General features: G+C 40.3%; 1 non-coding gene across 1 annotated transcript; it reads left to right on the top strand.

Annotated features, from left to right (window-relative positions):
• The first annotated feature begins 781 nt into the window (after positions 1–781).
• LOC145122991 (small nucleolar RNA R71) lies at positions 782–888 on the top strand. The gene has a single exon (XR_013714872.1). It is a non-coding gene; the product is annotated as a small nucleolar RNA R71 (small nucleolar RNA).
• Positions 889–12,773: the final 11,885 nt, after the last annotated feature.

The following is a 12,773-nucleotide window of genomic DNA, read 5'->3' as shown; positions in this document are numbered from 1 at the left end:
AGTATCTATGGCCATTACGTGAGATTGAGTCTTCTTTTCAGGATTTTTCGGGAACATCTTCTCGTTAACCAAAGTGGTAAGTTGACCAAGTTGTACTTCAAGGTTATTGATGGAGGCTTGCTGATTTTTTATTAATGCTTGCTGATCTATCATCATTGCGTGATGATTCTTCATTATAGCTCTTTGTTCTTCCATTGCAGTGTCGGTAGCATCATGTCTTTTTTCTGAAGCTTCCATAAATTTCATCAACATGGTCTCTTATTCTGATTTCTTCTCAACTAGTGGTTGCTCTTTTTGGTAGAACCCTCTGCCGGTTTGTCTATATTTTTCTTCCTTTTTCTTCTTGTATTCATCATAAGGGAACCACTCTTTCTTCGGTTTCCTCTATTCTTCATCATACTTGTCCCCACTTGAGTAGCAAACTTGAGCTTTCTTGTTTCCATATTCATCCAAAGTGCAATCTTTTGTCAAATGCGGGTCACTACATCTCTCGCAACCAACTCGAATTGCATGAATTGATTGGTCCATTTGGGTCAATCTCCTATCCATAGTGCTAAGCATTACCATCACAATAGCCATCTCTTCAGTTTGAGCAGCTCCACTGCCTTTTATTCCATCGCGTCCTGGGTTGTGATACTCACGAGAGTGCTTTGAAAATTCTTCAATCAGCTCCTTGGCCTGAATTGGGTTTTTCTTTGTTAGTGGTCCTTGCGAATCAAGGAGTTGTCTAGTCATGACGTTCACTCCATAATAGAATATTGACATTTCTTGCTGAAGATTTAGGTCATGTTGAGGACAATTCCTTAACAACCCCTTGTAGCGCTCCCATGCCTCGTATAAGGACTCCCCCGGATTTTGCTCAAAGTTCGCAATCGCCTTCTTGAGTTTAGAGATTTTGGAGGGTGGGCAAAACTGATCTAGAAATTTCTCACGCAATTGGGCCCATGTGGTGATTGTACCAGATGGAAGAGCCTTCAACCAGTCTTTTGCAGCTCCTTTGAAAGTGACTGGTAACATCCTTAACAAAGCTGTCTCCCTTGGGATATTAGGAGTATTAAAATAATCCGCAATATCATTGACCTCGTCCAAATGCTTAAAAGCATCCTCATGATCCTTCCCATAGAATGAGATATCCTTAAGTGCAGTAAGGATATGTCCCTATAACTCGAATGTGGCATTGGCAGGTATCGCAGGATGTATTAAACCCGGCCCCACATCGTCTCGAATGCGCTTCTTGTAATCCCCTATGGCCATCTCATCAATGTCCGTCATTTCGTTCTCCGGCTCGTTCTCGGGTTCACTCATATAAAGTCCAAATTCTTTTTCTGATTCGTACTCGGTCTCGTGTGGATTAGGAAATTGATCGAAAATTTCAAACTTGCTCTTTGAGGATGAAGTCGATTCTCCCGTTTTCTTTCCTGACTTCCTTGAAAAGGCTGATTTCGGTTCTTGTAAAGGTGTCTTCTTCGGTGTTTGATCTTCTTTCATGCTCTTATCCTTCTTTTTGTGAATTGCAGACTCGGGATCTTCAAGTGGTGGTACCAAAGGTGTGTTAGAACCTCTGGTCATGAACTCCTGTAAAAACAAAAATAAAAACGTAAAACTGAACTAAACAAACGAAAAAAATTTGAAAATAAAAACTTGAAATCACAGTTTTCACGTCGTGGAAGGGTACTCCACGTCGTGACTTCTGTAACGTGTAAAAAAAACTATGCTAGAAAAATAACTTTTTGCGGGTTTTACCCCACAAAAAGGATCGATTAATCTAAAGCAAATAAATAAATAAAAACTAAGCCGCTCCCCGGCAACGACGCCAAAAACTTGATGTGCACAAAAGTACCCACTAATTTTAATATTTATAACCTCACAAACCTAGTCCAACTATGCACCTATAGGCAGTGTACCTAGTTAGATTATAGTATAGCTTGAGTAAGTCAGGTATCGATCACAGGGAACGGTGTTACTAATTAATCTACTTGCTATTAAATTAACCTAATTGTTAACAAGTTTAAAAAGGGTTTTATCTGATTTTACAAGATCAGACGAACTTAGCTCAAATTCAATCAATAAGTAAAACACTCTTGTTTAATTCGAATTCACTTCGTCCTTATGGCCAGCTAATAATTATGGATTATCAAGTTGGTTTTAATTATATTAGTAATTTAAGTCTAATTTTACCAATAGTTAATTAATTCATGTAAAACTATGTATGGTCACACACAATTAAACACAGAACCAATTATGAATATGAATATGCTATGTGAGGTTTATTATGTAAAACGCAATTATAGTCACAATCTACGTTCTCTAGCACAGCTAAGTTTATTTACTTTAGTTACTAACTAATATTGGTCAATCCTAGCTCTAACAATTTAATGTTCACTAAATTATTAGGTAAACAAGTTCATGCGGTTAATGGTCACTAAGCTACACAGAACATGGAATCAAGCAACTAAAGAAACAGCCATAAGCATGCTAGGTAATTATAAACCAAACACAAGCAATTTACCAACTAAATAAATCCATACGAAATTAAGCTATTCATAAGTTAGAAGCTTCATCTAGCTAAACAAGAGTAGCTAGATTCAGCTGCTCATAATAGCAACTAACACACTAACACAAATCAAAGTATAAGGAAACATGTTCATAAGTATCAAATAGGTAAACTAAATAATGGACCTTCACTCTTTTGGTGTTGAAACCCTTTTCCAGAACCTTACTTCTGCTGTAAATCGTCTCCTGGAACCTCTTTCTTCCGTCAAAAGTCTCCTCAATCGTAATGGGCAAGGGAATTTATAGTATTCTGGAAAGTCGCATTCCACGTCGTGGCAGGAAGCTCCACGTCGTGGATAAGGAGTTATCTGTATCGGGCAAGGCTTCCTTCTTAACGTAAACTTATCTTCTAGAATCTTCGTGCCACGTCGTGGTGTACTTGGCCACGTCGTCGTTTCAGTTGAATCCGTGAATTTCTTCATCTTTTGTACTCCAAGTCTTCAATGTTCCATATATTGTCACTTCTGGTCCCTCTCTTCGAAAATGCTTTATTTTGGCTGCAAATAACATTTTATCCTTATAAGTACCATAATTCTGTGCAAATAACCAAAATACTAAATAAAATATAGACCAATATTGCCTAAAACTATATATAAATATGGCAATATCAAATTCAAATCTTTCAAAATTAAACTTTTAATCAAAATTTTAAATTCTAAAACTTGAGGGCAAGTTTTGAAACTATTCAAAACACACAAGATCAAATTGAAAATAAATTAAAATTAAACAATTAATTTATGATTATCTAATTTGACCTTTGATTTTATTTTCACGAGATAATTCAAATCTAAATTACAAATAATCAACCTTTATCTAATAAAACAAATGATTATCTAAAATTTGACAATTATCTTCTATTTTGGCAAGGATAATCACCAAATATTGATAAAATTTGGATTTTATTAATGAAAAACGTTTTAGTTAATTATCCACAGCCAAAACAGGTCAAAATCCCGCAAAATCAGCCTTCTGCGCCTCAGACTCGTCGAGTCAGCACTGGACTTGTCGAGTTCCTAGTGGACTCGGCGAGTTCAGTCATGGACTCGGCGAGTCCAGCCCCCAGAAAGCATAATTTTTCGATTTTAAGCTTCAATAATCAAATATAGCATCAAATACATCAAACAAACAGCCCAAGGCTCTGATACCACTGATGGGTTTTGAGCACTACATCATTCCTATGGTGTACATGCAAACCCTAATAGCTTTTGGATCTAGTTTGTCTAATGAACATGCAATTGAATATCCAAAGCTATAAACCCTAGATTTATCATATAAGAACTAAAATAAGGGTTTAGTAATTACCTTTGATTGTTATATAGCAATAGCAATTAATCCTTGCTTTGATTGGCTTCAGAAAGCTTAGTGCCTCCAGTGTTGCACCTCTAATGGAGTCACAAACACCACTAAGCAACAAGGATGAAGAAGGAGGAGAGAGTAGACACCAAAAACGGCTGGAAACCCTAATCCCAGTGTTAGCCACGTTTTTGGTGCCTAAGGGTTCCTTATATACTTAGGCTATTAGGGTTTTGCACTTAGGAAACCCTAATTTGACTGCTTAGGTCCTAAGCAGCCCATGGACCCCTTCAGAATATCCCTTGGACGAATTCCTAATGGGCTTCCCATAGAATTCGTCCAACCTATTATTCTTAGGTGATCCATAACCCAATTGCAATTATCTTATAATTACAACTCCAGTCCCCTAAGTTTAATTAATCTCTTTTAGCCACTAAATTAACTCTTAATTAATTCTTGACTAATATTAATTAAACAATATGATTTCTCCTTTAATATATTATTCTCATAATATATTAATAAATCATAATTAAACCTTTCTCTTCTTAATTCATCCTACAAATTGCTATGGTGAAGGCAACCCAAAAGGACCATGCTCACAATCGGGTCAAGTACATACCAAAATAGTTATCGACTTAGACACTAATCCAACAATCACATCGTGAGTGGTCGTTGACCTTGACCTGCATCTTTTGAAGTCTCACGACATGAGAACGACCTGACGATCAAAACCCCAATATTTTGGGTATTTAATGGAATGAAAGGGCTAAGGTGTGACAACTCGAAATTTCTATCTTGTACAAACCATTCAATCCAATCAAAGTTAGACATATTCCTACTAACTTTTAGCACTATTTAGAGTCTATCTGAGCATTCTGAGTTTAGTACATCAAAGGAATAAGTGAATGAAAGTGCCAATGGAAGTTGTAACCCATCAAACATGCCATAAACCCTCAAAAGAGGAGTTTACGGCCAAGGGTCATGGGTTTACGGACGTAAACACATGGTGGCCGTAAACTCCATGCTATATATATGGCCCTTAGTCATTTTCCATCCACTTTTCACTTTTCCAAGCCTAGAACTCGAATTCTCTCCCAAGGATCATGAGACTTTTGCTCCCAAACTTCAAAAATGTAAGTGAATCCTTCCATCTATGTGTTAATACATCTCTTCTTCTTGATTCACTCTTGATTTCATCCATGAAATCTCTTCTTTTTGGTAGATCTTCAAGTGTTCTTCATTTCACCAAGAACACCAAGAACACACACTAGTGTTTTTGGACTCTAACCACCCTTTCAAGCTTCTACTACGTAAGTACACTATCCTTAGCTTTTTGTATACTAGAATCACTTGTTAAACATCTAGAAATCGTGACCAGAAGGGTGTTTACGGCCAAGGCAATCTCCCTTGGCCGTAAACTCTAATTTCTGGTGCAAAAGTGGCCACAACACCTTCCTAAGCCTTAAAACTAAGTCTAGAACACCTCCAAGATGAGTATAGGACCTTAAACACACAAAATCGTACTAGATGACATGAGTTTACGGCCGTAAACCCATTGGGCCGTAAACCCATGGGTAGTAAACCCATTGGGCTGTAAACCCATGGGCCGTAAACTCATGGGGGTTTGCCCTTGGGCCGTACACTCCAATGTGAGGCCCTACAACCCTTAGATGCAACTCTTTGTACTTCTAACACTTGAATCAAAGTGTTTTCCATGTCCTAATGTGTCTTTACTTGCTTAATTAGTTGTTTAAACACTAATTAGATGCATATGTGTGACATTATATGTTAAATAGGATCCGTGTGTGCTCAAGTCCTCACTTGACACTTAGCATCCTATCCAGCACTTCCATCCAAACCACTCACTGCAGGTGAGTTCATACTCCTTAATCAACCTTTTAAATGATTTTAAATGCTTTTCTGGGGGGAATACAAGTTGACATATTCTAGTTATTATATTAATCACATGTGATTAATAACTAGAACAACCAGAAAGATTTTCTATTACTTTCAAATTGTTATCAAACTTATGGATTTCAAACACTTCAAAACAATTTATTAAACTCTTTTAAATGCTAAATCTTTTATGAAACTATTTTAAACTTACATTATTGTCAAACTCATATCTAAACAGATATATTTATATAAGTAAGGTTTGAAGTACTTAGGACTGATAGCTCACTTTATTTCATGTTCCTTGTTTGGTTGTGGACTTAGGGTGTCCTATTATTTGTCCGAATGTCGTTAAAACCTTAGTTATATATCATATATATGCGTTTGGATGTAAAAGCTTTTACTTTTGTTCATCACCTTTGGGTAGAAAAGGCATACAAACAACATTACTAGTTAACTATAATAGGTATAGTTAAGAGATTACTACCCACTATTACTATTACAATGACACATACAAGAGTTAGTACATTTATGATTCATTACAAACGTACTATAATGAGAAAAAATACATACTATATACTATACAAGAGAACATACTATACACTATACAAGAGGATATACTATACATTAGTACAGAGAAAACATTACTACACTATGGCTTACTATACAAACATTTGAATACGATAACTAGAATGTGACATACTACTTCTCGATACGACACTACATTGTTGTATCACTTTGTAACCAGAGTCTCCTGGAGGGAGAGTGGGCATTATGTGTATAGATCTATACAGGACAGACACTCCCACACCCCGACTGCTAGCTACAGTCCCAGCCGATAAGGCCAAGGGGTGACAAAATGTCACCTCACTACATATGACACAGGAGGGTCATCTTTTATTCAGTCGTCGATCAGCATGGTTACATACGAGTTCACATTTAAACCTTTAATTAACCAACTAAGGATTAAAGGAAAAAAGACTCCCCGATGTGTATTGTACATTTAATACTACATGGAGTCTGTATTTTATCATCTTATAGCCAGCAGTGTCACTGCTGAGGTAAAACATTATTTTCCCCTATTACATTCATTTTGTAATCATCTCACATAAGCGATGGCTTAAACTATATTTTTATAATGATAGTTTCATCGGGGAAAACTCTTACATTTACAAAAGAACAAACATACAAACAGTCGGGTCTTGGTAGAAGACTACATTTCAGTAGAAAATATAGGATTTTCTAGAGAGTTCAACCGTTTGCAAACATTTACAAACATTTACAAACAACTACGAACATTTACACTACGTTGTTACAAACATTTTCATACAAGCAATGACACTAAATACTTATAAACTCACCAGCGTTAATGCTGATAAACTCTTTTCAAAATAACTTGTATTCTCAGGTCATCAGTAGACAGGTACCGATGAAGCTTTTGAGAAGATGGAGCACATACAAGACTCATCTTTTATTTTGAACATTAATTTTGGTGTCTTATAAATTACAGAACACGCTTGTATTAAAATTATTCTATTAATGCAATGGATGTTGTTGCTTGTTTACTACTATGCTTTGTTGTGATACTGTACATGAAGTCCTCCACCTCACAACGTTTCCGCCGTTCTGGTTTTGGGGTGTGACAGATTGGTATCAGAGCATTGTTTATAGTGAATCAAGTATATCAACCCATAAAATATATACAAACTATAAACGCATCGGGATTAAAATACTCTGACCAAGAGTCTATACAGTTAAATAATAAAATATTTAACCAAAGTATACCTACCTGCATTCATACTAAAATCAGTGTCACTAGGACAGAACAAAAGTATTACGATTGTTGAACAACACAATTAGGCTTAGAGACATATAGTCAAACCTAGGGGGATATAGCCTGATCAACTATATTTTCCTAGGAGTGACTAGCATGTGCCTACGAATGGTTGTGGTGTTGCAACAAGTCTAAAAACTTACCAAGACCACTACAATGAGAACCATAGAACAGAACATAAACCTAAAATACTATAGGAGTATTTTGTTACTATAATTACTTATTTGAGAACTAAAAGGGTCCTTACTAGTAGGTTAATAATTGCTAAGTGGATACGCTACGGTTATATGTGACTAAGGTGTTATAGAATTAGAATTTGTGACCTTTGCTTTACTTCCTGTTCCTTGTTTGGTTGTGGATTTAGAGTTGGGGTCACTTATTCGAAGGTCTATCCTACTTTGATTCCATATAAATGGTATGCACTATGCAAGTATTGAAGTAACTAGTAAGGATCATCTTATAATTATCTAAGGTAATACGCCTATTAGATTTAAGATTCTTATACCCCCTTTTCTCGCGTATATTTCATGGTTGGATTCCATATCCACGGAGACCCGTACTTTCCCAACAACGGCAATGGTGGATGGCTTGGAGAGGAGCCAGAAGATGATCATCCAATCCCTTTGGATGATCACCTCGTAGAAGGCTTCTCGGATGATTCTGACTCCGAACCAGAAGTCAACAACCTACCCCCAGTGGCTCAAATCCCAAATCCTAACCCCCGACCAGCATTTCAAGGTCCCACACCCTTGTGGGCGACAAACTTGAACCGTTGGAGTAATGAGCAGGGTCAGCCCTTACCGTACAACGGAGATCGAAGCTTCTATAATTTGAGCAAGGCAGGTTCAGCTGATCGAGTCCTGCCCATTATGGTCCGCAGGATTGCTCGGAATGTCGAGCAAGGTCAGGCAACCATCGACCAAGTCATGGAAATTGACGCCAACTCTGGCGTTAACACGGTCCGCATTCGCCAACTCGAAGGTGGCTATGGAGAGAACTAGGAGAATCAATGAGACTCTGCAGCAACAGCTAGCTGCATCCCAAGCTGAAGTTAGGGAACTTCAAGTGTGGCAAGCAATGTCTGAAAGGCGCATGAGAGACATGGAGCGCCGTCTGTCAGGGTCAAGGACTCACTCTAGTGGTTCTCGTCGTAGATAGAGCCTACTCAACTTTATCTTTTGGGTATAACTTAGTTATGTAAAACTCTAGTCTAATTTCCTATCTTTGTTAAGACTTTGGACCTGTTAGGTCTTGATTAGGTAGTAGTCTGTCAAAATTTTCCCATCTTGCTTTGATGTAAGACCTACTCCTAGGTCATTTTTCCTGAACTTATTACATCTGTAATGCCGGTAATATTGGCAGTTATCTAATCGGTTGGGAAGTCTTTACTCTCGTGTTCCCTACTCTATTGTTATGTCTCTATCTGATGGTTGGACTATGGCGATTTAGTCCATGAATCACTCTCATTATGCTTACAATTGATTCTTACTACTATCATCATCCCTATCAACTTTCAGAAAAAGATGCCGCCTCGCAAGCGTCCGACCAGAGGCAGGCCTGTAAATCAAACTCCACCATCACCACCCCTTCCACAGTTCGATGCGGTGATGTTTCAAGCAGCTGTGACCGCAGCTGTGACTGCAGCCATGGCTCAAGTAAATTCTAGTGGTGCCAGTGGAGCTGGAATGGGCACCAACTCTAGCCATGGTGAAATCCAACCACGTACGCGGGAGTGTACCTATAAAGACTTCATCAGCTGCCTATAAAGACTTCATCAGCTGCAAACAAACATACTTCAACGGAACCGGAGGGATTATTGCGCTGTCCCAATGGATCGAGAGAATAGAAAAAATCTTTGAGATGTGCTCTTGCCCTGAAGGAAGCAAGATAAAGTTTGCTTCTTGCACCTTTACCGAAAGGGCCCTGACATGGTGGAATGGCCATGTTAAATCACTCTCACTGGTAGCAGCTAACGCCATGGGCTGGGAGACATTGAAGGACCTAATGGTGAAGGAGTACTGCCCGAGGGGCGAAGTTCAAAAACTTGAAGAGGAACTGTGGAATCTCAATATGAAGGGTTCCGACATAGTGGCTTACACGGCCAGATTCAGCGACCTAGTGACTTTATGTCCCAACATGGTCCCCACTGAAAGCAAGAAAGTCGAGAGATACATCTGGGGTTTGGTACCCCCGTATCGAAGGAACGTTCTAGCATCGAACCCTGCGAACTTTGATACTGCCAAGGAATTGGCCCAAAGGCTTATCGATCACGAGGTTCCTCCTCCTCCAACGACAACTACAACAGCTGCCTCCGCACCAACCAAAGTGGCCGACAACAAGAGAAAGCATTGGGACCGAAAAAAGGGTAAATCAGCTCAACCCTCTTCCAAGAACCAACAGACTATGGATGTCCATGCTGCCACCACTCCTGTTGCCCCTGTACCAGCCAAGCCATATGCAGGGACCCTACCTAAGTGCACCAAGTGCAATTTCCATCATAACGGCCCCGGCGGGGAAATGCACTGCACCAACTGCGACCGGAAGGGCCATACTGTCCGGTTTTGCAGAGCACCACCCAAATCCATCACCCAGATCCCTGGTGCAGGAGTAAGTGAGGCCTGCTACGGGTGTGGCGAGACAGGGCACTTCAAAAGAAACTGTCCGAAAGCTGGGAATGCGGGAGGAGCAGGGAGACTACTTGCTATTGGCCACAATGAAGCCGTGGCAGACCCCACAGTAGTCACGGGTACGTTCCTCCTCGATAACTCTTATGCATGTGTCTTATTTGATTGTGAGGCAGAGAGGAGCTTCGTGAACCAAAAATTTAAACACTTACTTAATCAAACACCGCAAGCACTAAAAGAAACCTTCGCCGTAGAAATGGCCAACGGAAAGACAAAGAGTTCTAACGAGATTTACATAGGTTGTACCCTCACGCTAGATAATCATTCATTTCCAATCGACCTCATACCAGTAGCAATCAAGAGTTTCGATGTCATTGTGGGCATGGACTGGTTGAGTCTCCATCGTACCGATATTCTATGTTTCGAGAAGGCAGTCCGCCTAAACCTACCGAATAACGAAACTTTGTTGATCTACGGAGACAAACCCAGTACGAGCCTTCATATCGTCTCAAGTATTCAAGCCCAGAAGTACTTGCGTAAGGAATATCAAGCATTCCTTGCACACGTAGTCGATGTGAACCAGAAAACCAAAGACCCAAAAGACCTCCCCGTAGTACGCGATTTTCCTGACATCTTTCCGGAAGAACTCCCAGGATTGCCCCCGCAACGTCAAGTCGAGTTCCGAATCGACTTAGTCCCAGGAGCTACCCCCGTAGCCAAATCGCCCTATCGTCTAGCACTAGCTGAGATGCAAGAGCTATCCGGTCAACTTAACGAATTGCTCAGCAAGGGCTTTATTAGACCAAGTTTCTCACCATGGGGAGCACCGGTCTTGTTCGTGAAGAAGAAAGACGGATCGTTCCGTATGTGCATCGACTATAGAGAACTCAACAAACTTACGGTCAAAAATCGTTACCCTCTACCTCACATAGACGATTTATTCGATCAACTACAAAGGGCAAGCTACTTTTCAAAGATTGATCTGAGATCCGGGTATCACCAGTTACGAGTATTAGAGGAGGATGTCTCGAAGACAGCCTTCCGAACTCGTTACGGACACTACGAGTTCGTAGTGATGCCATTCGGATTGACCAACGCCCCCACAGTGTTCATGGACTTAATGAATAGGGTATGCCGTCCTTACTTGGATCAGTTCGTCATCGTCTTCATCGATGATATACTTATCTACTCTCGAAGTAAGGAGGAGCATAGTGATCATCTGCGACAAGTCGTAGGAACCCTGCGAACGGAGAAGCTCTATGCAAAGTTCTCTAAATGCGAATTTTGGATCCGAAGAGTCGAATTCTTAGGACACGTGGTTAGCGAAGAAGGAATCCACGTGGACCCATCCAAAATTAAAGCTATTGAGAACTGGTCAGCACCGAAGACGCCTACCGAAATTCATCAATTTCTAGGCCTCGCTGGCTACTATCGCAGGTTCATTTAAAACTTCCCGCGGATTGCGAAACCGCTTACAACACTGGCCCAGAAGGGCGTGACCTTTGACTAGGAAGAGAAGCAGGAGAACATGTTCCAAACGCTAAAACAAGCCTTATGTACCGCACCGATACTGTCCCTCCCCGAAGGGACAGAAGACTTCGTGGTCTACTGCGATACGTCAAATCAAGGGCTCGGCTGTGTTCTGATGCAACGAGGTAAAGTCATCGCCTATGCCTCAAGACAGCTGAAAACACATGAGGTCAACTACACCACACACGATCTCGAATTAGGAGTGGTTGTGTTTTCTCTGAAAATCTGGAGACACTACCTGTATGGTACGAAAAGCACTATCTTTACAGACCACAAAAGCCTACAACACATATTCAACCAGAAGGAGCTCAATATGAGACAACGACGATGGGTCGAACTACTCAATGACTACGAATGCGAAATTTGTTATCATCCGGGTAAAGCCAATGTAGTAGCAGACGCCCTAAGTCGAAAAGAGTATTCTGGTCGAGAGTCAAGTCATTGACTATGACTATCCATTCACACCTATCCACACAAATTAAGGAGGCTCAGATCGAAGCCTTGAAACCTGAAAATGTGGCGGGTGAAGCCCTGCGAGGAATGGAAAAGAACTTAGAAGTCAAGGGTGGCGGAGCTTTGTATCTCATGGACCAGATTTGGACACCGAGACACGGTGGTTTCAGAGACTTGGTCATGACCGAAGCACACAACACTCGTTATTCCGTCAACCCAGGTTCAGATAAGATGTATCTGGATCTTAAAAAGTTATACTGGTGGCCTAACATGAAAGCAGAGATTGCTACCTTCGTAAGTAAATGCCTTACTTGCGCCAAGGTCAAGGTCGAATACTAGAAACCATCAGATCTACTTCAGCAACCGGAGATACCTGAATGGAAGTGGGAGCGGATCACTATGGACTTCATAACCAAGTTGCCCAAGACAACGAGTGGACTTGATACCATTTGGGTCATCGTCGACAGATTGACCAAGTCCGCACACTTCCTGCCCATCAAGGAAACTGACAAGATGGAGAAGCTCACAAGAACATACATTCGGGAGATAGTACGACTGCATGGTGTTCCTATATCCATTATTTCCGAAAGAAA

The sequence above is a fragment of the Lactuca virosa genome, chromosome 6 (assembly GCF_052849685.1).
Source record: "Lactuca virosa cultivar CGN04683 chromosome 6, Lactuca_virosa_CGN04683_v6, whole genome shotgun sequence".
NCBI classification, from domain to species: Eukaryota; Viridiplantae; Streptophyta; class Magnoliopsida; order Asterales; family Asteraceae; genus Lactuca; species Lactuca virosa.
The sequence above is the reverse complement of the archived record's forward strand: the minus strand, read 5'-3'. Positions and strand labels throughout refer to the sequence as shown.